General features: G+C 38.8%; 1 pseudogene; it reads right to left on the reverse strand.

The window, feature by feature from the left end:
• Window positions 1-2,268: 2,268 nt before the first annotated feature.
• LOC149845934 (E3 ubiquitin-protein ligase PUB23 pseudogene) lies at window positions 2,269-3,648 on the reverse strand (annotated as a pseudogene).
• Window positions 3,649-6,423: the final 2,775 nt, after the last annotated feature.

Genomic DNA, 6,423 nt, shown 5'->3' on the forward strand with positions numbered 1-6,423 from the left:
GGTACCCTTAACTGGTAGGCTCCATAAGGTCTTGAATGTCGGTGACTCCAGTTGGCAGTGGCGTAGCTAGGATTCATGTGAGGGAGGGGCAAACCGGGGTGTAGCAAAAAAAAAATTTTGTGTGATAGTCGGGGGTTTGGGGGCAGCGCCCCCGAATTTTTTTTTTGAGATAAAATAAAAAATGGCTATAATTATTAATAAAAATCTATTTCATACGAATGAATCAAACTATTTGCTGCAGTCAGGGCTGGGCTAGGACTGGGCTGTGCTACAAAAATGGATAAAAATCTATTTCATATGGAAGCAGGGCTGGGCTTTAAATTTTTTTTTTTTAACTATTTTGGGAGGCAGGACTGGGCTACAGCCCAGTCCTGCCCCTCCCTAGCTACGCCTTTGCCAGTTGGGGTTTACCTTGCAGGGGAGTGGGCTCATTAAGTGACCCGGTTCTTGGCGAGGGTTCCTCCTCGTCATAATAAGATGAATCTGAAAGCAATTATTAATTAGATTCTATTTGCTTCACCAAATCACGTTGGATTGAGATTGGGTCAAATATCTTATTCAAACCCAATCCCTTGACATCCCTAGAATTGGATTAAGGATGTAAACGATTCGGATCTGAAAGTAAATACCTAGAGGACTCGGATCTGGAACAGACAAAAATTGCAAAAACATGGAATCCCTAATCCCTAGGGTTTCAAGTATGAGCTATAAGAATCTGTGGTCGCTTGATAAGGACGTGGAATCTCATTGTAGCCAAGTCTGCTAATTCAAAAAAAACATTAAGGAAAAATACAGGCTTAAATGTGGGACCCACCCGGCGCTCTATCATCCACCCATTTTCCGAAGTCGGCGACAAGTTGAAGGATGAAGAGTCATGTTGGCAGCAACTTTTACAAAGTCAACACCAACAAATTGCCATTTGAGTTGACCAATATTCAAATGGAGGAGTGGTTGATGAACTACGTGGCAAAAGGATCAATATCACTCGATGACCACACAAAAGTGCTGGCCTCTATCAAGATTTTGCCAAAATTGGCAATCTACTTTTGAAATGATTAAACCCTTGAAATTATCTTCATATCATGGTTAGCAACTAAGTGACAAACATTTAAAACGGCAGTCAAATTCTCGTGAAACTTTCATATTTCTCAGCTTCTCATCTGTATGATAAAAAAAAAATTTAAAAGATACAAAGTATAAATAAAATAAATTCACCGAATTTTTAAAAAAATAGCTGATGAAGGCACACATCGACAAATCATGATACTTCTTTCAAAGAGAGCACCACAATGTTTGAAAAATTCGTGATATTTCGGCATTTATAATTACCTAAAATATCATGTTCTTTTTGTGATATTTTCAAAATATTGTCGATATTGTCACACAGGTTAGCAAACTCACCGGCCTTGACCTGTGTATCAGCCACTCGGGTCGGACATGAGCAAGTCAAAAACTAAGGTTAACTCTGAATTGACAGTGCTGTTAACATAACGAGGAGAGTAATGTTGGGTCTGCCACCAGAAGAAGTCAGCTTGGAGATTCATGAGGAGGAGCTGGATATTAAAAGCAGCTTCAAACTGTTAATGGCCAACTCATAAAACATAAATGCGTTATCATATAACTCACTACGATTTCATGACCATCTCTCTCTCTCCATCTAGATGTTTGTGGTCCTTGATGAGTTTTCTGTTTTGTGTTCTGGTTTTTTCTGTTTTTTTGTGTAAATGGTATTTTCATGTTTTGCTGTTGTGTTTGTGCTTGTGCTTGTGGGACTCAACGCTTTGTTGAGTTTCACTTTTAAGTAATGTTGATCGCTTTTCGTCTCTCTCTCTCTCTCTCTCTCCTCCTAATATATATTCCAAAACTTAGACATGACTTGCAGCTAAGTCACATGAAGCTTGCTTCTAACTTAACCAAACTACCAACATCGAAAAACTTCCATAAATCAAAGCCTACCTAATGCTAACCACAAACAACAACAACGATAATAATACTAATAATAATAATAAAAAGAGGATGATCCAAAGGAATTGGCGAAAACAAAAATTTTGTTTGTTTTCTCTTCTTTTTTTGTTATTGGATCAAATTTGGTACTTTACAATTGGGTTTATGTACATTTTGTCATATAACAGTAATCACGGTACTTTAGGTCAGCCTTGCACATTGCAAACAAGTATAAAACATTCTAAAAAAATTAATCAACAAGAACACTGAGGTGCAACCACTATCACTCTCTTTCAAATCCTATCAATCTCAAACAATAACAATCCAATTGCATCAACGAAATGGCGGAAAAGGAAAAGGCTGCCAATTCAACATCGACTCCTCTCACCAACTGCTTTGAGGACGGATGGCAATCCATGCAAAGGAACACAAGGGGATGCCTTCCAGGACCTCCAATGCAAACTCAATATCTCCTTGGCCTTCTCCTTTGTCTTCAAATTGCACTCCACTTGCAGCACCATGCATAGCTTTAGGACAGCACCCACATCCACCATTTCCTGGATCAAAGCAGCAGATGATGAGTACTTGGAGACCAGAAGCAGCACTTTCACAGCCTTCTCATTTGCAGCCTGAGAAACCCTAAAGATCTTCCTTGACACAACTGCAATGCTGGCAGGATGAGATACAAACGCTGCCCTTCCCTCTGCTCTACCACATAACAATTCCAGCACACCTAACATGATCTCACACTTCCTTCTCTCACTATTCTCTGCCAGAAACTCTACAATCACAGGCACCACACCAGCTTCTACTGCCTTGAGGCTGTTCTTTCCCCTTGGGCAGACCTCCATGAGTATCGCGAGTGCGGCCATGGTTGCCTGGTTTGAGTTCTGATCCTTCAAGATTTCAACAATCCCATCAAAGAGTTCTGTTCTTAGATCCATGAAGAAGTTCTGATGAACCACCTTGAATATGGATCGCAAGACAGTGGCAGAGTGCACCCTAGCTTGGTAACTCCCCCTCTGCAACACCCATGATAGGCATGCTAGCAGGTCCATTCTGGCAAGGTTGGTGGCTGTTTCTGGAGACATATGAAGGAGAGGAAGGACACTCAATGCTTCTTCCCCAGCAATTTCACTGTCAAATTGGCTTATGATCCCTTGGGAGTAATTCTCCATCACAAGAGAGGCCACCACCTGAGCTAAACCTGCTTCCTCCATCAACCTCCTATTGGATTCATTCTCCTTCAGTAGAGATTTGATCTGCCTGAGAGATTTCAACTGAGAGGATTTCGCCGCATCGATGAGCTTCCTAGCGTTCTCGGCATCGATCGTGGGGATCGGCTCCTGAGGGGTATCAATGTGGCCGACGGACGGGTTGGCGGCAAGCCATGACTCGATCAGGCGGAGGAGGGTGGAGTTGGGGGTGAGAGAATGGTCAGTGAGGACTTGCTTGGTCACAGGACAAGTTTTGTTCTTGTAAACGAACAGCCATTTGTGTATGCTCTCCCTGTCGTATGTCATGCCCGTGCAAACTGTGACAGGGTCTTTCATTATTTGCAGAGAAATGGGGCAGATGAAGAAGGAAGGAGTCTCAGGGCCGTCCATTAGAGATGGAACGCAGCTAGATATTGAATTACTCTCTGGGAAACCACAAATGGGATGTGTTTTTCCTTTGGATTTGCTTGAGAAGTTTGTTGGGGTTAGAGAGAGAGGTTGTTGGAATCAGAAATAAAGGTTGATGGTGGTAGAGATTGAAGATGGTGGAAGTTTGAAGAGAGGATTCATTTAATTTTTTGGAATCACAATCGTCTCGTGAGCGTTATGGATGAGAAGAGGTTGGTGATTTAAAAAGGAAAGGATGAGGTGTCGATCATTTTATAGTCTCTCTCTCTCTCTCTCTCACTCAGGCGTTTACCAGGCTTTAATTTTGACCCTTGGACGTGACCGACATTTGAACTTCCCAACTTTTTAAGGGTTTCAACTAAGGCTTGGCATATGTTCTCGGCTAGATCAGCTCGGCTATCATTAGCTTAACCATTAATATCGATTTACAAGCAATACCTGAATCAAGTCGGGTAAATATTTAGTGCTAATGAAGATATATAACTTTTGAATAAAAATCATATTTTTTTGTACATCTGACCTACAAATGGAGAGGGTGTTGCGTGTTCTCCCCCGAACACGTAGCTACAAACAATGCGTGTTTGGGTCCCGACTAAGCACCGCGTGACTCTCAGTCGGGCGTACGAGACCCCCCGTACACGCGACTATGGGAGTAAGGGGGTCCCATACACCCGACTGAGCATGGTTACCCATGTGTTAAGCAGGGTCCTCTCTTAAGCTGAAGGCCCAACACTACAAGAAAAATGCGGATTTGTGATGGTCAATTTCTGTCGTTAATTCATCATTAATCCATTGCTAAGGTGTTTAGCGATGGATTAATGATGAAAATCGACCATCACATAATCCTGGTCACTAAAATGCGACAAAATTTATCTGTCACCAATCTGTAGTTAATTAGCGTCGGATAATGTATGTCGCTAATCCGTCGCTAAATAAGGCCTGATGTGGTTTTGCGAAGGAATGTATTTCATCGCTAAAATTTAATGACGAATACGTATTTGTTGCTAATGTTCATCGCCAATTGAGCGAGGGATTAGCAAGAGATTAAATTTCATCACAAAACATCGACTGATTTAAATTGACGATGAATATTAGCAACGGATAATATCCGTCGCTAATCCATCATCAATTTATTTTATTTTTTAAATATGAATATAGAAAAAATTTCTTGTTATACAATTTATATAACCTATGTATAAAAAATAAAGTACACATAAAAAATACATATACAAAGCAGGTGAAACAAATTTAACACAAGTTATAAGTTATAGTACAGTCCTTGTCAAGTTCTAATTAGTTACAAGTACGTGAAACAAATTAAACAGATGAATCTAATCATCGCCAAGATTCAGGGCATTATCCTCTTCATTGTCTCGATCTGCCCCTTCTTCCATGCCTCCATTAGCTCCTCTACGTTGATCATCTCCAACATCCTACAAGAGAACCAAAATGTTAGTATTGATAAACAAAATATAATAAAATAAATTATATGCAATGCACATAGTCTAATGAAATCAAAGTAAATGGCTGAATGACACATAGACTAGCAATAAAGTGAAGGACAATAACAGAATTCAAATATGTGTTCTAAGATTGACAAAAAAAAATCATAGTGATTCAATCATGTAGATATGCGTTCTAAGGTTGTCATTTTTTTTTACAGTGATTCATGCATGCATATAATGTTTATAAGGTTGTCAAATAAATATGTTATGTATCACAATCATGCATATATGTGTTATAAGATAGTCAAAAAACTTTCATAGTGATGAAATCATACTTATATGTGTTCTAAGGTTGTAAAAAAACTTTCATAGTAATTCAATCATGCATATATGTGTTCTAAGGCAGTAAATTTTTTTTATAGTGATTCAATCATGCATATATGTGTTTTAAGGCAGTAAAACAATTTTATAGTGATGAAATCATGCTTATATGTGTTCTAAAGTTATCAAAAAACTTTTATAGTTATTCAATCATGCATATATGTGTTCTAAGATTGTAAAAAAACTTTCATATTGATTCAATCATGCATATATGTGTTATAAGGCAGTAAAAAAACTTTCATATATGCTAATATCATGCTTATATGTGTTCTAAGGTTGTCAAAAAACTTTCATAGTGATTCAATCATGCTCATATATATTCTGAGGCAGTCAAAAAAATTTCATAGTTATTCAATCATGCATATATGTGTTTTAAGGTTGTCAAAAAACTTTCATATTGATTCGATCATGCATATATGTGTTATAAGGCAGTCAAAAAAGTTTCATATATGCTAATATCATGCTCATATGTGTTCTAAAGTTATCATAGTGATGACAGAATGCTTGTATGTGTTCCAAGGTTGTCAAAAAACTTTCATAGTGATTCAATCATGCATATATGTGTTATAAGGCAGTCAAAAAAATTTATAGTGATGAAATCATGCTTATATGTGTTCAATCATGCATATACTAGCTTGAAATCTAACGACATGAAACAAATTACATGAATCTTTATACCTGACGGGCACCGAAGCTCATGTTGAATTCAGACGAAGTTCCCCTGTCCCCAAAAAAGTTGTACAACTCATTATAGACAAGGTTGTGAATGACTTAATGTAAAAAGTTGCACATTTTGTCCTCAAGACGCTGACAGACACCATCCCAAGACATAAAAGGGTCAATCGGACGGTGGGAGTTGATGCTGGCAGGAGAACTATGAGAGCCCTGGCTGCATGAGGCAACGACTGGTATGGTGTTCATGTTACTCCCAAACCCGAACACACGACCCTTTTTTGGTTTACCGATTGCAGTCACCCATGCTACAAGATAAAAAAACGGATGTTGAGTGAAGTCATTGTCATATCGCT

This window comes from Nuphar pumila, chromosome 2, assembly GCF_984573655.1.
Source record: "Nuphar pumila chromosome 2, dmNupPumi1.hap1.1, whole genome shotgun sequence".
In the NCBI taxonomy this organism is placed as follows: domain Eukaryota; kingdom Viridiplantae; phylum Streptophyta; class Magnoliopsida; order Nymphaeales; family Nymphaeaceae; genus Nuphar; species Nuphar pumila.